We start from the raw sequence: 24,479 nt of genomic DNA, 5'->3' as shown, positions 1-24,479 counted from the left end.
AGGTCTCCCTTTCGGGTGACTGGTGTGTGTCCTCACAGGGGGTGTGTGTGTGTGTAATGTGGTAGGTGTTATTACCTGTGACCCCTGGGGTCCAGGGCATCACAACCGCAAAAGTCGACAATCTTGTCAAGGATAGGTAGCCCACATAGCCCTCCATACAGAATAACGGGACCCACATAGCCCTCCATACAGAATAATGGGCCCCACATAGTCCTCCATACAGAATAATGGGCCCCACATAGCGCTCCATACAGAATAATGGGCCCCACATAGTCCTCCATACAGAATAATGGGACCCACATATCCCTCCATACAGAATAATGGGCCTCACACAGCCCTCCATACAGAATAATGGGCCTCACACAGCCCTCTATTCAGAATAATGGGCCCCACATAGACCTCCATACAGAATAATGTGCATCACATAGTCCTCCATACAGATTAATGGGCACCACATAGCCCTCTTTACAGAATGATGGGCCCCACATAGCCCTCTATACAGAATGATGGGCCCTACATAGCCCTCCATACAAAATAATGGGTCCCACATAGCCCTCCATACAGAATGATGGGCCCCACATAGCCCTCTATACAGAATGATGGGCCCTACATAGCCCTGTATACAGAATGATGGGCCCAACATAGCCCTCCATACAGAATAATGGACCCCACATAGCCCTCCATATAGAATAATGGGTCCCACATAGCCCTCCATACAGAATGATGGGCCCAACATAGCCCTCCATACAGAATAATGGACCCCACATAGTCCTCCATATAGAATAATGGGTACCACATAGTCCTCCATACAGAATAATGGGTACCACATAGCCCTCCATATAGAATAATGGGTACCACATAGCCCTCCATACAGAATAATGGGTACCACATAGCCCTCCATACAGAATAATGGGTACCACATAGCCCTCCATACAGAATAATGGGCCCCACATAGCCCTCCATACAGAATAATGAGCCCCACATAGTCCTCCATACAGAATAATGGGCCCCACATAGTCCTCCATACAGAATAATGGGCCCCACATAGTCCTCCATACAGAATAATGGTCCCCACATAGCCCTCCATACAGAATACTGGGTCCCACATAGCCCTCCATACAGAAAAATGGACCCCACATAGCCGTCCATACAGAATAATGGTCCCCACATAGCCCTCCATACAGAATACTGGGTCCCACATAGCCTTTCATACAGAATAATGGGCCCCACATAGTCCTCCATACAGAATAATGGGCCCCACATAGCCCTCCATACAGAATAATGGGCCCTACATAGCCCTCCATACAGAATAATGGGCCCCACATAGTCCTCCATACAGAATAATGGGCCCCACATAGCCCTCCATACAGAATAATGGGCCCCACATAGTCCTCCATACAGAATAATGGGCCCCACATAGTACTCCATACAGAATAATGGCCCCACATAGTCCTCCATACAGAATACTGGCCCCACATAGCCTTCCATACAGAATAATGTGCCCAATATAGTCCTCCATACAGAATAATGGCCCCACATACTCCTCCATACAGAATAATGGGCCCCACATAGTCCTCCATACAGAATAATGGGCCCCACATAGTCCTCTATACAGAATAATGGGCCCCACATAGTCCTCCATACAGAATAATGGGCTCCACATAGCCCTCCATATAGAATAATGGGCCCCACATAGCCCTCCATACAGAATAATGGTCCCCACATAGCCCTCCATACAGAATACTGGGTCCCACATAGCCTTCCATACAGAATAATGGGCACCCACATAGCCCTTCATACAGAATAATGGGCCCCACATAGTCCTCCATACAGAATAATGGGCCCCACATAGTCCTCCATACAGAATAATGGCCCCACATAGTCCTCCATACAGAATAATGGCCCCACATAGCCCTCCATACAGAATAATGGCCCCACATAGCCCTCCATACAGAATAATGGCCCCACATAGCCTTACATACAGAATAATGGGCCCCACATAGTCCTCCATACAGAATAATGGGCCCCACATAATCCTCCATACAGAATAATGGGCCCCACATAGTCCTCCAAACACAATAGCTGTAATACCAATCATCACCCATGTAGATGTTTTTTTTGGACAGAAAAACCTCCTTTCTCACTCTCAGAAAAGTCAATCAGAGCATCCCTTTAATTAACCCTTTTTTCACCACATAACCTATGTTAATAAATTACATAATATGGGTTAGGGTCAGGAAAGACAATTTGCCAGAGTGAAGCTAAATCCTGCCAGGGCAACTTTGGGACAAAGATGTTGTGTAGAGATGAGCGATCCAGATTGGCAAAGATCGGAAAATGTTATAATCGTACGATCTTTGACCAGATCGGATCGGGATCGGACATTCGAACACTTTCCGCAAAAGTTGGCAGTCTTGTCAACGATTGGTAAATGTTTGGATGGCAAAATCCATTCTTTCTCCCTGCCCATCACAGCCATGTCACGTTTTGGCCACTGTAAAAAAAAGGAAGCAAAAGGGTTAAAGCAGTACATAATTACTGAGTTTCACCGCCGCTGCAGCGCTACTTCCGGGGGCCGATAATTATCCCTCAAACATTTTCAGTACTTCCCCGCCCACCAGCGTCTCTGATTGGCTGCAGTTAGACCGCACCACCACCCTTTCTGATAGCGTTATACTGCTGGTGTAAAATAAATAAATCATTTTAAAAATACTGTGCGGTTCCCCTATATATTGATACCAACACAGAAAAAGCATACGGCTACAGGCTGCAGCCCCCATCCATGGGCATATCTTAGCTGTGTATCAAAATAAGAGGAACTGTATGCAGCTTTTTTTTTTAATTATTTAAATAAATAATTTAAAAAATGGTGTGCGGTGCCCCCCAATTTTAATACCCAGCCAAGATAAGGCCCAACAGGTAGGGGCTAATATTCTCAGGCTGGGAAGGCCCATGCTTATTGGGCCACCCCGAGCCTAAAAATAGCAGCCTGCAGCCGCCCAAGATTGTCGCATCCATTAGATGTGACAAGACTGAAGCTTTACCTTCCGATTGCCCTGGTGCGGTGGCAATCAGGGTAATAAGGGGTTAATAACAGCCCACAGTTGCCACTAAGCCCTAGATTAGTAATAGGAGGTGTCTATGAGACCCTGCCCCCCATTACTGATCTGTAAGTGAAAGTGAATAAACACAAACACCATAAATTTATTTGAAATAAAATACAAAAAACACCCTCTTTCATCACTTTATTAACCACCAATACAGCCCTGCAGGTCGAACGTAATCCACACGAGGTCCCACGACAATTCCAGCTCTGCGACATATCTGAAGTCACAGCGCACAATCATGGTACATAACTGAACGCTGTGAGGTTCAGGCAGAGAAGGAATGAGCCGCGCGATCAGCAGTGACATCACTCAGGTTATTTGCGGTCACAGCGGGAGGTTCCCATGGTCCTCCACCTGAGACCGTAGGTAACCTGACCTCAGGGGAACTCAGGTGACCTCAATAAACTCAAGTTCACAGACCTGCATCCCCTGGCAGAAAACCACATTTTTTTGCCAAGAGACGTAGATTTGGTGCCGAAATTTTTACACCGTATTACTGCACCCAATCTACACCTCCTGGCAAAAAAAAAAAAAACTACAGCACTACCGCATGATACCGGTGATACATGATACATGATAAAGTGATTTTTAATGTTCTACAGAGCGGCCTGGGCTCTTATATACAGCATGTTAGAATGCTGTATAAAAGAGCCCACAGGTGGTGGCCGCAGCTTATAGTCACCAAATCTGGTGACAGGTTCCCTTTAATCTCAAACTGCATTTTCAGAAGGCGATATGACGGGGAAAGAAAAACTTTTCAGCACTACAAGATGTTCTCCTCATCAGAGGCCAAATGTCTGTTTTAATGAAACCCTCTCGGTGCTACCAGAATAACTTCTTAATCTACCACCTATGAATTCATTGTCAAAAGGAATACAACGTATCAAAATGAACTCAATGGGTGGTCTTTGGTAACATCCCAAAACTTTCCCTTGATAGAGATACAGTCGGCTAGCACAGGACAGTGGAGTCTTTGAACTTGTGCTGCCAAGAGGATCCAAACGTGAAGGAAGAGCTGATCCCGGGGCTTGCTTTGTGCGGATTGTTAGATTTGGAACTAGGTTCTGATTTAGGAAGTCATGTATGAATCCTGTTTGGAATTAAACAGATCTTCTAATAGAGCCAAGTTCTGTCTCACAGACCATGCAATCCCTCCAGTGTGTACATGCAAAGAGAACAGCTCATTGCCTTTAACACTTGACTGCATATCTAGAGATATCCTTCTGCGGACTCCTCGCACAATGACTGTACAAAGACTTGATCATGGTGATGTTATATTAGAAGCCATGTTTCATTGATAAAAATAATACATAGTATGAAAAAGTAATCACAGTTTTGTTTTCAACCAACTTTTTTTTGCAACCAAATTTATTTTTTTGTTGTTTCACAGTTAACTAAACAATTAAAAGTATAAATTGACTATTTTGAATTGAGAAGATTCCTTCATTGTAATCCATCATCATTGAGATAAAACCAAGATAAGCTAGAAAGAATTTTTCCTGCTCTGAAGGAACTAAAACACAGGCAAATCATTGATTTTAAAGGGAACCTGTCACCAGATTTTTCCCCTATAAGCTGCGGCCACCACCCTTATAAAAAGCATTCCAAAATACTGTATACTGTATAAGAGCACAGGCCGCTGGCCGCTGTGTAGAACATAAAAATCACTTTTATTATATTCCCCTAGGGGGTGGTCCAGTCCGATCGGTGTCGCTGCTCTCCGGTCCGGCGCCTCCTCTCTGCGGTGATCGCGTCCTCCTTCTACCCAACCCAGTATGGGTGACGTGTCCTATGTCAGCCACACAGGCTGGCACTGCGGTCCTGCGCAGGCGCACTTTGATCTGCCCCGCTCAGGGTAGATCAAAATACTGTAATGCACAGGTGCAAGGAAAGGTTAAAGACCGCCCGCGCATGTGCACTATAATATTTTGATCTCCCTCAGCAGTGCAAATCAAAGTGCACCTGCGCAGGAGACATTATACATACTCAGCTGGGTAGAAGGAGCATGGCGTTCGCAGCAGAGAGGAGGCACTGGTTCAGAGAGCAGTCACACCCATCGGTCCAGACCGCCCCCCAGGTGAATATTATAAAAGTGATTTTTACGTTCTACAGATTGTCCTAGGCTCTTATATACAGTATCCTGGAATACTGTGTATAAGAGCTCACTGGTGGTGGCTGCAGCTTATAGTCGACAAATCTAGTGACAAGTTCCCTTTAATCATAACTGTGTAAGGCTTCATCTCACCACTAGTGGCAGTACAAGGAAATTGAGCACATCAGATTAAAGGGGTGGTCCAAAGGCTGAAGAAATTTTCAACTAAATCCCTATCTATTTATTGCTGTAATATAAACTATTTTCTAATATGGCAGCATTAAAAAAATTCAATTCCCTACCTTTCCCTCACTACACTAACTACTATTTATTTATTTTTCTCTACTTCCTGTCTCATGACATTTTGTTTAAGAATTGCAGTGCATGCTGGGATGATCAAACAAAGCGTCATCAGGGGGCTGAAGCTGTGGTCATTGCTGCAGCCTCTATTCCCTCCCTGAAATGAAGCATCATCAGTGAGGCAAATTTCAGGGGCTGGGCTAGTCTCTGCTGTGTCCCTGTGAGCTGTCATTGTGAGATTTGCACAGTGACAGCGTGCTCCGTGTTGCTGGCTTAGATTAGTAAAGCTAGCAACAGAGCAACATGCACTGTTTATGCGGGGTATCAGAATACCCGGTGGTATTCAGACATCAGTGCCACCCTTACAAATGAAGTCACTTTTGGGGAGGTGTTTCTAAGGTCTGAATGCCACCAGGTACTCTGATACTGCGCACTAACAGTGCATTCCCACGTAATGTTGGCGTTCTTGTTTTTTGTTTACAGTATTTACCGATCGTGTTAATTACTTTTAGATTTTGATAGATTGGACTTTTCTGAATGTGGAGATACATGTTTTTTCTTTATTATCATCTTTATTTCCAATCAGGCAAAATGGGGTGCTTCGAACTGTTATGTTTTTTTTATTTTTTCAATTTTTTAGAACATTTTTCTTTGGTTTTCATTGTTTTGAATGCCCCAGCATTGCTGCATATAGTAAAAAGTGACTCTCTCCTTTGAAGCCCGGCCACAGGCAGGTTTCAAAGGAGTTCTGCTATGACAAGCACGGAAGTCTTCAGTGGACCCCCTGCTGTCATAGCATTCCATAGGTGACCCACGATCACATCATGGGTGTGTCAATGGGGTCTTAAAATGGCACACCTCCGTGCCAGTGTGTTATATCTCACTCTCAGAGTTTGACAGCGGGATTGAATAGGTTAACAAATGCTTTACTTACAACTGTTACCGGCAAGTCCTGGCTGAAACACAGTCATTATCTGCCGGGTATGGGGTGAGCTCACCACGTGAGCTCCTCCATACACCCGCTTACAATATGTTCCCTACAAGTATGGCGGATGTGATGATGGGGTTAAACATGTATTTAACTTTAAAATTATGCTAAAGCTAGAAATAAATGTTTAAATGATCACAGTCGTTTCAACAAACTTTTCATAGATCCATAGTCCAAGCAAACCTCAGAAATTTTGTTAGGTATCTTCTCAGAGAATCTGATTCTTTCTCCACTTATGAGTCATTGCTTCCCCTTGTCCTGCTTCCTGAATAGGGATAAGTGGACCAGTTGAAGGTCGGGCTCATAGGTTCAGCCGAACTTTAGTTAAAGGTTTTGTTTGGGACCCAGACTTGACCCGAACTTGACCTTGGACCCCATATAAGTCAATGGGGACCCAAACTTTAGTGCTGTAAAATGGTCATAGTAAGGGCTAGGGGGCTGCAAAAGGAAGCAAAAAGGGGATAAGAGCAGGACAATTTCCCTGTAAACAAATGTGAATAAGGAATAAAAAAAAAATTGGGGTCACCACCATTTTTGATAATTAGTGCAGGTAAAACAGAAATCTGTAGGCTGCAGCCCTCAGCTGTCGGCTTTACCTTGGCTCTTTATCAAAAATAGAGGTGATCCCAAGCCATTTTTTTAAATAATTTATTTAAATGATTTACCAGCCAAGGTAAAACAGACAGCTGGGGGCTGGTATTATGAGTGTGGGAGGGCCCATGGTTATTTGGCCCTTCCCATCCTAAAAATAGCAGCAGCAGCCCCAGAAGTGGCACATCACATTAGATGCACCAATTCTGGTGCTTTTCTCTGCTCGTCCTGATTGTCCTAGTGCTGTGTCAATTGTGGTAATATTTTTGGGGTTCATCACAGCTGGCATCAACCGCAGGGGTTAGTATTGGATAAACATCAGACTCCCATTACGAAATCGGCAAATGTTGAAAAGGAACAAATGGTTTATTTGAATAAAGGCTCCCCCCATGCCCTCTTTTATCAATTAATTGATTCAAAATAAATCCTAAAAGTTTTGACTTATTCCAATGGTGTAATATCTCCTGATGTCCATCGAACCCTATGGAGCTTTGTTTTAAAAATGTTCTCAAAATGAGGCCCATAGTTCACTGCCAGTAAGTGATAGGTACGGAATTTTTCGCAGTGATTCATGGATCATACTTCATGATCATGGTAAGTTTTGCATTGGAGACTTGGCACAAAATCCTTTTCCTTTTCCCCCTTTGTAATAAATACAGTTGTAATTGTAAAAGGATCTTTTGATAGATCGATAGATCTCTACATTGGGTGTCCATATATTTGTAAATGGATTTTATGAAGTGGGTTTTTTTATTGTAATGATCCACAGACAGAAAAGGGCCCCTGTGCAAGAACAATATATGGGCTCCTTGCAGTCCAAGAAGTTATCAAAGTGCACAACTACACCTGCTTTGGAGATAGAAATGGTCTCCCTTACCTCTTGGGCCCCTGTGCGGCTGCATAGGCAGCACCAATGATATGTCCGCTCTGTCGCTAATATTTTATCAGCTGGTACAGATACACTGAAACCTATGTAGAGAGAAAATTCAGCCTATGTTAATCCCAAGGTTCCTGTCAACTGTATAAGGACAGGCTTAGGTCTACCTTTTTACCTTATCATCTGGACCATGCCCTTTAAATGTAGTTTTTCCTTTAGGTATATTTAGGGTTAATCCTTTCTCTGGTGCAGCAGCAAATTTGCTCAGCTGGCAGCAGTTAATCATCTTCCAGACAGAATTTAAGCCCTTTGCTTCCTGGACTTGGTGCTGGTTATTCTATTCAGTTAGGAGCTAGCCTAGGAGCAGAGAGGACGTGGTTGTTGCTGCTGTTGCTGTCTTCAGCGGTTTGTTGTAAGTTGTTTGTTTTTGTACTATCTCATTTCTCTTGCAGTGAAAAGGGAAAGGGGTTATCCAGCTCACCGTACTGCCTTGCTGGTGTGTTCCAGGTCCTGTGCACGGATTTGACTTTGCAGTCAATCAATAGTAGAAAAAGAAGAGAGATCCAGCGCCAGGAATGGGAAAATTAAAAATCCATTTTATTGTGCCAATGCATATTAAAATTCCAGCAGGTACAGCATATCAGTCGGATGGCAACAGAACAACGCGTTTCGACGCCTCAGGTCTTAATCATGTTTTGAACATGATTAAGACCTGAGGCGTCGAAACGCGTTGTTCTGTATCTGCTGGAATTTTAATATGCATTGGCACAATAAAATGGATTTTTAATTTTCCCATTCCTGGTGCTGGACATCTCATTTCCCTTGGTATCCCTTACCCGTATATCCTTGGTTTTTCCCTGGTGTAGGTTTAATGTGTGTATGAGTTTTGTTTTACCCCTGTTTGTAGTTCATTGTTGTAGGGGTTTTGGGGATCTCTTCTCCTAGTCAGTCCCCTGGGTGGTGGGTGTGGTGGAGACTTGTCATCATGGCCAGGACCGGAGTCAGGGTCAGGTCAGGGGCCCGGACCTCCTTACCTTCAAGGGTACCTCTGGGTGTCAGGGTGAGCTCAGGGAACCCAGCATTAGTGTCTGCATAGGTTACCTATCTTCTCTGGTCATCCGTTACACCTGATCCTTGAACAACAGAGGTCCAGCAACCTTTCCACCACAATGTGGACATAAGACATTGTGAGCTTGTCCTATGGTTGCCCTATCGGAAAGGGTAGGGAGATGCTGGTAAATCCTCAATTTTTTGGGATGAGGAGCCTACGATGCTATGAAGGCCCCAGATTTAAATTTTTCCTATGTCTATTTCTAGACAAAGAGAAATGAATAAGTTATAAATCTTATGATCTTCTCAGTAGAAGATGAAAGCAGATGACTTTATCATGTATAAGTCATATGAGCTCAATTTTAATCCCATTTAAATCCCTTCACGTTGGATACCGACTGGCACTCTCTAACACAAAAATCCTACCGGGGTGTAATCATGACCAGAGTGGTATTTAGTAAAGACTTTTTTCTTTCTAGCTCATTTAACTTAATGGGGCAGTTTTGAGAGTTTATAGCAATAAGGCTTTGACCTTGCAGCGATGTAATAGGCCATCTCTTAATCCTTCCTACCAGTTGTTCTGCATGACTAAGTGTCCCTGATTTTTATAATTAATCATAAACTCTTGCCTTAAGTTAATTAATGCCCTCATTATGTCAGACCTACTCCGGCTTAGTATAGTCTCGTGCCAATGAATCACTTTTATACCAATTAGAACGCAAGATCAAGAAGCAATAACAATTTCGGAGAGTGATTTTAGATGACATAATGACACCATATTATGAAACTAAATTGGATACCAACCGCTGGTACGGGTAAAATAGAGCAGGCCTTGAAGCCTTTTCCATTAGTAAATATAGCAGCAAAGTGCTTTGCCGGCTCTCGTTTACCAGATGCATTAACTTTGTGAGAGCCGTAAATGCTTCCTGGATATGTTGATTTTTAATATTTTTCTGCATGTGGTAGAAGTGAGCATGCTGAGCGTGCCAATATCGCGCGCCCGTTAGAAGGTAAAATGCAGAGAACAGATTGTGCCGAGTCATTTGTCTTCAGTGCAAATGGGAAAAGACAAGTAAATGCAGGGTTTTCATAGAAATCCGAGAGCGCTGGATTACTTAACAGAATTGTGATGTGTCGCAGTCTTTCAACTGCAAAATGACAATGTGTGACAATGCACTGACAGCTCCTCCGCTCGTGGAATACAATGAATGGTATCACACAAGGCTGCATCTGGCACGTAATTAAATATATCTCAGGCTCTGGCTGAATGCACATTAGTTAAGATCTTAAGTTGGAGCAAAATTGCATTGGGGATTTATATTAATGCTGATGATCTATTCTTAGGATTAATGGGGGTCTGACACCCAACATTTCCACATTTCATTAGTGATCAGCAGACACTACCATGCTCGGGTGCTCAGTACTCGTAACTAGTGATGAGCGAGCACTACCATGCCCGGGTACTCGTTACTCGTAACTAGTGATGAGCGAGCACTACCATGCTCAGGTACTCGTTACTCGTAACTAGTGATGAGCGAGCACTACCATGCTTGGGTACTCGGTACTTGCAACTAGTGATGAGCGAACTAACTAGTGATGAGCGAACACTACCATGCTTGGGTGCTCAGTACTTGTAACTAGTGATGAGCGAGCAGTACCATGCTCGGACACTCTGTACTCGTAACTATTGATGAGCGAGCACTACCATGCTTGGGTGCTCAGTACTCGTAACTAATGATGAGCGGGCACTACATTGCTCAAGTGCTTGATACGGGTAACTAGTGATGAGCGGGCACTATCATGTTCCGGTGCTCGGTACTCGTACTTAGTGATGAGTGAGCACTACTATGCTCAGTACTCGTAACTAGTGATGAGCGGGCACTACCATGCTCGGGTGCTCGGTACTCATAACTAGTGATGAGCTTACACTACCATGCTCAGGTGCTCAGTACTCATAACTAGTCATGAGTGAGAACTACCATGCTCAGGTGCTCGGTACTCATGGCTAGTGTTTAACGAGCACTATCATGCTCGGGTCCTCGATACTTGTAACTAGTAATGAGCGAGCACTACCATGCTCAGGTGCTCAGTACTCGTAACTAGTGATGAGCGGGCACTACCATGATAGGGTGTTCGGTACTTGTAACTAGTGATGAGTGAGCACTACCATGCTCGGGTCCTCGATACTTGTAACTAGTAATGAGCGAGCACTACCATGCTCAGGTGCTCAGTACTCGTAACTAGTGATGAGCGAGCACTAACATGTTTGGGTGCTCAATACTCGTAACTAGTGATGAGCGGGCACTACCATGATAGGGTGTTCGGTACTTGTAACTAGTGATGAGTGAGCACAACCATTCGCTCAAGTGCTCAGTACTCGTAACTAGAGGTTTGCGAGCACTACCATGCCACAAATCCCCTGAATAGAGTTATAGTCAAAGATCTATCAATACCATAAGAATATGGGACTGCTGGATTCCTTAAGACCACGTGCACATGTTGAGTATTTGGTGAGGTTTTTTTACCTCAGTATTTGTAAGACAAAACCAGAAGTGGGACAGTCAGATGGAAAGTATAATAGAAACACAGGCACCACTTCTGCATTTTTCACCCACTCCTGGTTTTGGCTGCAAATTCTGAGGTAAAAAACCTCACCAAATACTCAACATGTGCACGTGGCCTTATAGTTGGTACTGCACCTTGCCTCCCTTAGGCTATGTGCACACATTGAGTATTTGGTGAGTTTTTTACCTCAGTATTTGTAGCCAAAACCAAGAGTGGGTATTAAATGGAAAAGTGGTGTACGTGTTTCTATGATACTTTTCCTCTGATTGTTCCACTCCTGGTTTTGGCTACAAATACTGAGGTAAAAAACACACCAAATACTGAATGTATGAATGTAAGGCGCACGTGGCCTTATAGTTGGTACTGCAACCTTACTCCCTTAGGCCACGTGCGCTCATTGAGTACTTGGTGAGTTTTTTACCTCAGTATTTGTAGCCAAAACAAAAAGAGGAACAATCAGAGGGAAAGTATAATAAAAACTTGGGCGCCACTTCTGCATTTTTCACCCACTCCTGGTGTTGGCTACAAATTCTGAGGTAAAAACTCACCAAATACTCAACATGTCCTCGTGGCTTATGGGAGGCAGGTTGCAGTACCAACTATAAGGTCACATGCACACGTTGAGTATTCGGTGAGTTTTTTACCTCAGTATTTGTAGCCAAAACCAAGAGAGGAACAATCAGAGGGAAAGTGGAATAAAAACATGGCACCACTGCTGTATTTATCACCCTCTCATAGTTTTGGCTACAAAAACTGAGGTAAAAAACTCACCAAATACTCAATGAGTGCGTGGGGCCTAAGAGTGGCAATGATAGAAACATCATAAAGGCTCGTGTAGACCGTTTTGTTGACAAAAAATTGGATCGCACTTGGATAAATGTTCTTCAGTGAGGCTGTGCATACATCCGACTTTTCTCGGATGGAGACAAAACCATCATGTCCACCTAGCCTAACAGCCATAGTGGGTGGACATTACCTGCCACAAGTTCCACCTTATTCTTTATTAAGCTCTATTAGCCGATACTTTTCTGTAGAGTAGTCTACTCTTGACCCCATACTATGTTGTCTTTAATACTAAAACAAGACAAGAGTCCTGTACAGTAGGAGAAGTGACAGTTCAGGAGAATCTGGATACAAATCTAAGGCAATATATTTTATAATAAAGCATTAGGAAATCTGTAGGAAGCCCTAAAGGTGTTATTTACAAACCTATTATTATTTCAGCTAAATTCCATGTTATTCCCTTGCTATTAATTTCATGCTTTTCATTTCCAGACCTACTATTAAAGACCTATAATATCATTTGTTATCTTTTCCTGTCATCCTACAGCTGCACAATATTGCAATCCTATGATGGATGATTAGATGGGCTCACAGTTTTATACAATAATGGATGTGGCATGTATAAGACCTGATAACCAGGCTCCTATACTATTTATATGATATAAGGGAAATACTAGAGTAGTTCAAGGAATAAATATTAAGGGAGCCTATACATAATAGATCAAAATTGAAAGAAATGGACGATTTCAACCACAATAATGCACCATTGGCTAAAAAAAAGCCAATCTTGGCCGATTCGGTGATATAATTTGAGCTTTCGACATTCTTTTTGCATCTATTGTGTATGGGAACATTAAGACTTTTGTAAAGGAGTGTGTAGCACAGAAGTGATATCACACCATAGCAAACATTATAATGGAGCTACCACCATACCCTAGACTAACTGGATCAACAGCACTGGGTGCTTGTTTGCGCCTCATTGTAATGGGGAGAACGATGGTACAGGGGCTTCTCGGCTGACCCTAAGACTGGGGTCCCTGTGCTGTCCCTTATCCCGACAGTAGACTTAAGGGTAGACAGCTTCGAGCCTCCAACGTGACGCTGTCTTGTGTCCTGGCCCTGATAACTATGTCCTTTCCCCGCCTGCGGAACAGACCGGGATGGAGATCACAAGAACCCACCAACAAGGAATGACTAACAGGGGTAAAACAAAACTCATACACACCTAAAACCTGCAAACAAGGAAGGAAGAGAAAGTTCAGCTCACCCAGTCTGATGGAGACCCAATTGCAGGACAGGTGCACGGGAAGAAAAGCCGGCCAGGCTGTGGATTCCAAGGAGGGAAGGAAGATTCCAGCATCCACGTCCAATGGTTAGATAAAAAGTATTTCTTTATTGAAAAAAACATTAAAATGAAGATGGAGAATCACATCCTGAGAAATAAAATCCTATGAGGACAAGGGTATGGAGATGGTACGCGTTTCGAGCGATTAGACGCTCTTAGTCCTGATCCAAACACCCTAAAACCTGCACCAGGGGATAACCTAAGGTGTACAGGTAAGAGTACAAATAAAAGGAGGTAGAATAAACAACTTACAGCAATCACCAAAAACAATCACAGCAGAAGCAGTAAGAATAAGTCTTCTCTTCTCCCTGGCTAGCTCCTAACTGAACAGAATAACCAGCAACCTCTCCAGGAGGCTGAGGGGTTAAATACAACCCAGAAGTTGTCTGCTATTGTACCAGGGAAGGGATTAACCCTTAAATGCTCAAAGGAAAAAAAATGACAATTTAAATGTGTATAGTCACAGATGGTATTGAGAACGCTAAACCTGAGCCTGTCCAAATACACGTGACACTCATACTCCATAATTGATGGTTGAATAGAGTTTTCAAATTTTTTTTCAAAGTCTTTTTAAGAGATGGAATAGCATATTTTATGCAATACTATACAGTAAAATGGTAGACAGATGATAGGGGAGTAAAAATATTCAAGGGACACTGGTTCAGACACTAGAACACTGAACACTCTGCTACATTCCACATCACTGGTGCATCTGATTGCTACGCTCTTTGTGCTGCAACGTAATTACATTTTGGAGGTATAGACAGCCTTCTCTTCTGACTGTATTCTCCTCTCATCAGCCCCAGGGTTGTTTTAATCAGTGTCAGATCCTACTTGCCCATATATTTGTAGACTTTTAGTCCAGGAGAGGCATGAAAATGGGATATGGGACCATCAAACAAAGGTCACCTTGCCATGGTTGATGGGCTCTCATGAATTGGCCAATTTGTGAGCAAAGAACCTTCATTTTTCCAAATATATTCTATATAGCATTAATGAATTTTGCTCATATATTAGCGCTTACAGAGTGCTGCTGTAATTATTTGGTTGTGTTTCATTTAGTCTGAGCAGTTGGCACCTGTTCACACTTGCTATGTTCTACAGTATTTTGAGATGCAGTTTTTTGTTTCTTAATGTAATAACAGGCAGAAGATGAACTTGGGATGTTGCAGATAGTGGAGGTCTTGAGGGCTCTGGTCCGGGGGCCACTTACTATGAGTATTGCCTGCAAATCATTATGTTCAGCTCTAATACAGATGCACTTGCGACTGGCAGATGCCAAAGGGAAAATCCCAGGACAAAAGACAAGTATATGTTGCCAAAGCAGTGAAAATGCACCCATACTAATGTAGCTGTGATGACTCTTTAGTAATACCGGTAGCTGGTTTTACTTGCAATGACATGACCAGTGTCCCGGTGTTCATCTCCTACTTGCATGGCTTCCCATACAGTGGTCTATGGGGATAAAGTTTCTCCTTGAGGAGAGGATCAAACAGTAATTGGGAGATATATAGGTCAGGCAATGCTTCCTGTATGTAGCCTCATCACAGAGGAAAAGAACAAGGTCTCTAGTGCCTCAAATTGAATGCAGCAATCCTAGAAATCATTATTGACCCTTTAGACAGCTTTGTCGCATGACTGAAACAGCTGACTGCAAATGGTATTATTTTACATTTGGAGAAGACTCTGGCTTGGCTCAATATCCTAAGTCATGTAGTAAGGATTAGTTATGAGTGAGCATGCTCGGCAATGCTCGTTACTGGATCGAGCATTGGAGTGCTCGGGTACTCGTGGACCTAGGCTGAGTATCACTGGTGGTCAGATATTTATTTCATCCATGAAACAATGACCACAATGCACGGGCTTGCTTCACTGCATGCTGTGAGCAGGCACCCTAGGTAGAGCCATTCACTGTCTCTGAATTGCTCTCCCTGAGGAGAAAACAATGTTCTCGGATGTAATGTGACCCCCCAAAAAATCCGCCTTTCCTCCCACTGGAAATATTTTGTTAATGGCTGGCGGAATGTGGGCAGAAAACTGAACTGCCCAATTATTGACTTTCCATAAAGCTCTTTACTCACGTCAAGTTCATCTGAACATCTAACCAGCTTGAATCAAGTAACGAGCATTCAAGCATTTTTGTGCTCACCCAACACTAGTAAGGACCCTTAAAGACAGCATTATGCTTTGCTTAATGTCAGTCTATCACCCCCGAAATGCAGTCTATCTATCTCATCTATGTGCCCAACCAATCCTGTATTGGTAGATACCCTGCAAGGTCAGTGTTATGTCCTGACTTTACCCTCACCACACTGATGTGTCCATATTTTCAGGCCATGCAGGCTCAGATGCTGTTGTCATTGTTCAGTTGCTCCTCTTCAAACATAAGAATTTGAGGGAGGGGAGGGCAATAGTCTCTGCTTTGTACATTCATTGGTTATTTACTTTTCCTTTGGATTTAAACCCACAAGCGCTTGCAGGGAGGAAGCAGCTGTAGCTGAGAGCCACAGGCTGCACTGTCAACTATAGGAGAATTTTCTCTTGCTTCATATCTAGATGATGTTCTTTGTTATGAACTGGTAGCCGTGGACGATCACAAAAAATCCCATTAATCAGGCAAAAAACAAAACCACAAGAGTAGTTGGAAACTAAGCTGACCGCAATCCCCTATCTATCGGACAACACTAGAAGTAGCAGTGGGATGTACCTAACATACCTAGACACCTCGTCACTGCCGGAGAAACGTGCTACACCTCAAAGATAGAAATGAGGAATCCTAACTTGCCTCGGAGAAGTCCCCAAAGAAATAGCAAGCCCCCAACATGTAACGACGGTGACGTAAGAAAACACAATACACAGATAGAAAATATAGATTAGGAAAGGTGAGGCCCAACTTACTAGAAACAACAAGACAGGACAGATAACTTATTGTGGCCAGCAAAAAACCCTGCAAAATATATCAAACTCCTGATAGAAAAAAGTCCTAAGACCACATCGTCTTTCCCCGCTATATCAGGTACTCTTGTGCCAGACATTTTAAACAGAACTGCAGATATAATGGGAAGAAACAAAATCACAGAACAAATAATATTCTAAAGTGCAAATAATCCAAACATGAACAGGAGCAAGCTCCCTTTCTTGCTGGAGGAACTTTCCTTCTCACAAAAGCAGAGCAGAGAGACAGATTATCACATACAAGAAACCAAACACAGAACAAAATGGAATAAGCAGAAACACCCTTAAGTGCAATTTCAGCAATTAAGCACAGAAACCAGCAAACTTATCTGGAGTAGATTCAGCCACAGAATTAATGAGAGAAACTGAAGGGAAAACTCCTAGTCATCTTTAGAAGCAGCAGGAAACACTGATCACCGGCGGCCGCCAAGCAGAAACTGCTCTCCCAAATACACTAGGCTGATCTGCAATAGGACTTCCTTGATTCCTAATTAATCCCAACACCTGTTTGAGTCCCGGATTCAGACTCAGCTTCATTACCATTCCTGGCCACCAGAGGGAGCTCCAGACCAGCACCCACTCGGATGACATTCACAACAGTTCTTCTTCTTTACAGGTACATTTTACATAGAAATACAGCTTTACTACACTGCTATACACTAAATATAGTATGAGGCTCATGTAAGGACCCATCCAGGTGATATGATCAAGCTTACAGCTAATTAAAAACTATCTGTCAAAGATGAATGGATACGGGTGCACTACCCAGGGATGGCAGAAATGTACTATATATATATATATATATATATATATATATATATATATATATAATGTGATTGCGAATGAGCAGCGATTACAAAAAAATGCACAGAGCTGTGATGTTCCGCACCATACACTGGTTATACAGAGTGGATTTCAGCTGATTAATGGAAAATCCGGGTGTCGAACCTCCCAATGATCTTATATTTATGACTTATTCTTACATTCTTGGTTTTAATGCTTTAGCATTTCAGAGTGCTACTGTCTCTTTTTTTTGTCATTTTTTGTCATGTTCAGTTATGCACTTGTTCACATTGCAGTTTTGGGAGTGCCATCAGTCTTTTTGTCTAGATTAATGGGGTCATGCCTTCTGACTGTGAACCCCTACCCCACTAGCCATAGGTGATTTTATCCTCTATAGCAGGTTCCTACTTGCATACATAGCAGGTTTTTTAAACCATGAGAGAGGCTTCAGTTCGGAGTAGGTACCCAGTATATAAGGTATGCCTTGACGTGGCTAATGGGCAGATATAAAAATGGCCATTTTTGTATCCTAAATATCTAAATTTTTTGTTACATTTCCTTTAATAGCAGTGCATATCTATATTCTTACATTCATGGTTTTCATGCTTTAGCATTTCAGAGTGCAAACTGTCTCTTTTTTTGGTCCTTTTATGTCATGTTCCATTATGCACCTGTTCACATTGCACTTTTGGGAGTGCCGTCAGTCTTTTTGTCTAGATTTTTCTACAGATAGGTCATTAATTTTTTTAATCTTGGACAACTCTTTTCAAATTCCTCTTTGTAATTTAATGATGCAGCAGTCTGACTTCATATAAGCAAAGAAGTCCATCTTGAAGATCGTACCAGAATTCATTATTATCATGTGAATATTCACATGAACCCCTGCCATTGTTTTTCCGAATACATATGTTAAAAATGTTGATCTTTTTAAGTTATTTGAAGATCTTTTCGTAGATATGTCTGCACCATCTGTTGCCTTTCTTGTAAGTGTACATGGCACTTTTTGCGTCTTTACAACGTTTTCTTGATCTTTCACCTGTCGTCTGCTAGCTTTATAGTCCTGAAGAACATCCCGCTTTGACTTTCCAGGCGGCCACCTCACACCACCTGCTTCAATCCATACATGTTCATTCTTGAGGAACCTCCTGAGGTGTTTGTGCCCTCTGGCAGGCTTGTAGAGTGCGGTGGTTATGTCAGCGAGTGTAAGAAGAGCAAGGAACACTGTGGCTGGTGGCAATGTCATGTTTCTATTCCAATAGTAGAACCAGCAGATGTTGTTTGACATTTTATTTCGTTATCTGCGCGCTTCTCTTGTTGAGTGACTCATGGATTCTGTGCGCTTGTTATTCTGCTTGACCCTTGATCTTTTCTAACTACAGTCTCTCATGATGACCAGTGAATGGAGCAGAAGTAAAGCCTATGCATTCATCTGTCTTCCCACAGGCATCAATCCATTAGTGGAATTATTCACAGAAAGGGAAAAAGTAATGATGTCAAAAATGTTTCAAAAAATCCCTGCAGATTTTGCTTCATAATGTTTTACTTTTTTCATATATTCTAGAAATACATCTGCAAATACATGCCCTATACACCGTTATTTCCTCACTGGTATATAGTTTATAGAGCAGAATATGGCACCACATATTAGAAAAGAGGTGAGGTCTAAATAAATGTGTTTTTAAGACACTCTTGAAACTATGGATATAGGGAATTAATCGGATTGTCTGGGGTAGCACATTACAGAAAATGGTGCAACACAAGAGAAGATCTGGAGATGGAAGTAGGAGGCTCAGATTATTGAGAATGTTAAGGGGGCTTTACACGCTACGATATCGTTAATGTTTTGTCGTCGGGGTCAAGTTGTTAGTGACGCACATCCGGCGTCATTAACGATATCGCAGCGTGTAATACTTACCAGCGACCTTAGGCGACCTCAAAAATGGTAAAAATCGTTCACCATGGAGAGGTCGTCCCAAACTCAAAAATCGGTAAGGGTTGTTTAGCGTTGTAGTTCATCGCTCATGCGGCAGCACACATCGCTATGTGTGACACCGCATGAGCGAGGACCGTCTCCTTACCTGCCGCCGGCCGCAATGCAGAAGGAAGAGGTGGGCAGGATGTTTACATCACGCTCAGCTCCGCCCCTCCGCTTTCATTGGCCGGCCGCTTAGTGACGTTGCGGTGATGTCGCTGTGATGACGAACGTCCCTCCCCCTTGAAGGAGGGATTGTTCGGCAGTCACAGCGACGCCGCCGACCAGGTAAGTGCGTGTGACGCTGCCGTAGCGATAATGTTCGCTACGGCAGCGATCACAAATAATCGCATGCGCGACGGGGGCGGATACTTACACGCTCGCTATCGCTAGAAATTGCTAGCGATATCGCTACCGTGTAAAGCCTTTAGTCTTAGGTCATTAGTGGAAATGGAGAGGATGAGCAGGGTGGTGGACAGAGATGAGGGAGATGTAGGGCAGTATATAAAACTCTGGAGAGCTTTTTGTGTAAGGATGAAAAGTTTTTATTCCAGACTCTAAAGACATACAGATAGGGAATTTAGATTGTGAGCCCCAATGGGGACAGTGTTCCTGATGTATGTAAAGCGCTGCGGAATATGTTAGCGCTATATAAAAATAAAGATTTTATTTATTTTATTTATTTCATGTTCAGTTAGCACCTGTTCACACTTGTCTATTATATTAGAAAGTGCTGTAAGTTTTCTTATTTAGGGTCCCGACTGAGATACCCATACTTTGGATGCTATACGAATGAAATAGCTCAGAAGGGAGGGCCATGACCTTGTTTGTACAATATAGAAGAAATTGCAGCAAAACCAAACAAATGAGAAGGACTATAAGCTAGTATACGTACAATGTGTAAGAGCATATTCACACTGGACATTTCACAGACAAAACTCAAGAAAAAGAACAAAAAAACCCCAAAATGAGCATATACCCTACAGCAAGTAAATAGCGTATTTTTCGGCTTATAAAATGCACCTTTGCTCCCAAAAATTTGGGAGTAAAATGATGGGTATGATGATGATGATACAATGATTATCTTAAAATCCGAATGTAGCTTACCGGGGTGGTGTAGAATAGGCGCTGTGCTGGCTGCGGTGGGCACTGTATGGAGCAGGGCATGCAGGGCTGTGCTGGCTGCCACGGGTGATATGTTCTGTTGGCAGTGCGGGGCTGTGGTGGCTGCGGCGGGTGAGATGCTATGTCGGCAGTGCGTGGCTCTGCTGGCTGCGTCGGGTGAGATGCTCGGTCGGCGGTGCGGGGCTTTGCTGGCTTGGGTGAGATGCTTGGTCGGCGGTGCGGGGCTGTGCTGGCATGGGTGAGGTGTTCTGTCGGTGGTACGAGGCTGTGCTGGCTGCGGTGGGTGAGATGTTCTTTCGGCAGTACGGGGCTGTGCTGGCTGTGGCGGGTGAGATTCTCTGTTGGTGGGGTGGGGCTGTGCTGGCTGTGGTGGGTACAGTGTGGAGCAGGACGGTGCGGCGGGTGAGATGCTCTGTCGGCGGTGCGATCTTCAAATACTGCTTCCAGGAGTCGGCGTGCGCGCAGATGGAGCTCTCGGATTGCCATTGTGCTGAGAGCTCAATCGGCGCAGGCGCTGATTCCCCACTGCATTATTTGAAGATCACACCGCCGACAGAGCTGCACCGCCCTGCTCCACCGCAGCCAGCACAGCCGACCCCACAGCAGCCAGCACAGCCGACCCCACAGCAGCCAGCACAGCCGGCTACACCGCAGCAGCACAGCCGGCCACACCACAGCCGGCATAGCCCTACTCCAGTACCCCCTCTGCCTCCGGTGACCCCCCCGCTCTACCACTGCTGTCGCCCCTCTACGGTAAGACACCACAGGTGTATAAGACGGACCCCATTTTTTTTTTTACCTTTTTTATCTCTATATTTGAGGTGCGTCTTATAATATGGTGTGTCTTATAAAACGAAAAATACGGTAAGTAAATAGTAATAGTAAATAATATAGGGTACTTAGTTCACGCTAATTTGATCAAAAACCATATAAGTTATCCCACCGTGAAGGTCTTTATCAATATACTCTGGCTAAGAGGTGGTAGTAAGATTGGACTGGCCCACTGGAGAACAGGTGAATCCACTGGTGGGCCTCTGTGTAAGGGGTACTTTACACGCTGCGACTTCGCTACCGATATATCGTCGGGGGTCACGTCGTTAGTGACGCACATCCGGCGCTGATAGCGACATCGCAGCGTGTAATACTAATGAGCGTCGATCAACGATCACAAAATCGTTCCTAAACGGTGATTGTTCACACGTTGTTCATTTCTTTAATATCGCTGCTGCCACTGGTACGATGTTGTTCATCGTTCCTGCGGCAGCACACATCGCTATGTGTGACACCGCGGGAGCGACGAACATCTCCTTACCTGCGTCCACCGGCAATGCGGAAGGAAGGAGGTGGGCGGGATGTTACGTCCCGCTCATCTCCACCCCTCCGCTTCTATTGGCTGGCCGCTTAGTGACGCGGTAGTGACGTTGCTATGACGCCGAACTCCCCTCCCCCTTGAAGGAGGGATTTTTCGGCGGTCGTAGCGACGTCACAGAGCAGGTATGTTCATGTGACGCTGTCGTAGCGATAATGTTCGCTACGGCAGCGATCACACAATATTGCACACACGATGGGGGAGGGTGCTATCGCGTGCAACATCGCTAGCAATTGCTAGCGATGTCGCAGCGTGTAAAGTACCCCTAAGAGTAAGAAGCAAACCTCAACATGAGCAATAATTAGCCCAATTCACTATGGACAGACAAAAGCAGCATCTCATCATTCATTCATTCATTCATTCATTCATTCAACAAACTACCCTGTTAATTATTATATAGAAGCAGAGGTAATTTGTGTTTGAGTGTAATGTAATATTTGCATGTAGCTGAAGTGGCTCCCAGAGTCAATGATACTGCTGGACTATTGTCACCAATGTTTGACACTGGTAGTAGAGTGACTTGTTGATGTCCTACTAATACCCAAGATCTAATACACATACTGTTCCAGCCCCTGGTTGCCAAGGAGGAGTCCTTCCTCACCTTTCCTCTTGACTCGAGATATCTAGGGATGACTAGTGTGACGCCCTGGACAAGCCAGGGGTCACAGGTAATGACATCACCACACCCTACACCCCGGTTAGGCACATCAAAGCTAGACCAGAAATCCTTGTTGCCCTCCCCAGGGGCTGATGTCCACACCAGGGGGTGGAGCCAGGCGGTTGGTCTCCACCCACCAAGGAGTTCACAGTCCTGGAGGAGGGAAAACACAGGCAGTTGGAGAGAGTTTAGCTTAGGCAGAGCTTGAGTGCAGAAGAGTTAGTTGGAGTTAGAGTTTGGAGGAGGAAGTGGAAGGAGGAAAGTAGTAGAGAGGAGAAAAGTAACAGAGCTTAAGAGCCTGAAGTTGGTCCGGGTGTGTGCCCCGGACAAAGACAGCAAGGTTAGCAGACGGCGGTGACCGTCTGCAGGAGTGGCCTATCGGAGTTGCCGTAAGGACCGTGGACGGGCGGTGGCCCGGCGGTACCGGACCGGTACACAAGGAGAAGCCAGCACCATTGGCAGGGGCCTTTTGGATCCCGGCAAGGCTAGGAGTCGCTGTAAATTTGCCAAATCCGTCAGTGAAGGGGACCTCCGGGTTTCCAAACAACTAAGTCCCGATTGAAGGCAACAGTCCAACCGTATGAGAGAGACACCGCCACCGCCAAGGCACCAGTTTATCAGGGCCAGCGCCTGCGGGCAAAGAGGGGCTCCTCCGGCCCATATGCAAGTCGGGGAGCGGGTTACCGGTGGGAACCCATCGCTACCAACATTACACAAGGTGCAGGGAAAGAGACAGTCACCGTTAACTACCGGGGAAAAGCAACAGCAGCCGTCCGTGGGAACCGTCTTTCCAGCCGTGTGTTTTACTGAGAACTGTGTCACCGTCTCAGGCTGAGTGAGTACCACCGTGCCGTGAGGCTGCCCCCCGCGACCCTGCACCTCACCAGGCTCCGCACCTGGCCTGCCATCCCTCATCCTCCACCCCATCACTGGGCCCCGGGACAACCAACCCCTACCCACGGAGGGGAGAACTAACAACTCTGCTGCTCCCTGTCACCGCTCCCGGGATCCCCATACAGAGCAGCGGTGGTGTTACCAAAAATCACCACAACCGTGGGTGGCGTCACGGACAATAAATCCCCAAAACCAAACCCCTTTTCACTCACGGGTGAGGAGCGCCGCTCGAGTCCCCGGGATCCGGCCCATCGCTCGAGCCACCGAGCAGCAGCAGACACAGCATCAGCGGCAGCCGGACCCGAGCAGTGGGAGAGCTCAGCGTCCCCTCCTCCGCCCGCGACAACTTGGCGTCACGAACAGGATCTTACCGCTCTGCCGTTGGGTAGAGGTGCGCCTTGTTATCGCCGGAGGTGTCCGGCCAGAAAATTTCAGAAGCCGCCATCTTTGACGCGAAAAGTTCCCGCTCGAGCGTCTCCTCGAGTAGTGGAGGCGCGAAGGCCAAAACCTCGCCCCGATAGAGGAGGAGCCGGAAAAGAGGCTAAGGGGGACGAAATGGCGACTGGTCGCATGTAGCTCGCGGCTATACAGATAGGGACGCCGGGACCCCAAGATCTGCTGACCCTGCAAAGAATGTCCGCTCCACCGAGCTATGCGGAGGCTACCGAGCTGGTGCCCGGGACAGCGGCATGGCTGAGGGCCCGAACGGCAGGGATCTGCCGACACTACCGGAGCCAGATCTGTAGGCTGATGGAGCAGTGGACCGCAGAGGTGGAGGAGGTAGCTGCAGTTGCACGGGTGTATGGAATGGAGGTCATGATGGAGGAGCTGGTGAGTGACCCACGCCCCTGTGTCCCCGAGGGACCGGCCGTTGCGGCTGAGGGACCCGGTCTACCCCTGGCCCCCATGCTGCCTCCGTCCTCCTTGCCCGTGCGCCGCGCTGCACCTGGCCCGGCGGGCGTACACCCCTTTGTAACAGTGGCCGAGAGAGTGGCGAGCCTGGAAGCTGCGACAGCTGGCGGCAA

This window comes from Anomaloglossus baeobatrachus, chromosome 7, assembly GCF_048569485.1.
Source record: "Anomaloglossus baeobatrachus isolate aAnoBae1 chromosome 7, aAnoBae1.hap1, whole genome shotgun sequence".
Taxonomy (NCBI): Eukaryota; Metazoa; Chordata; class Amphibia; order Anura; family Aromobatidae; genus Anomaloglossus; species Anomaloglossus baeobatrachus.
Note: the sequence above shows the minus strand (reverse complement) of the source record.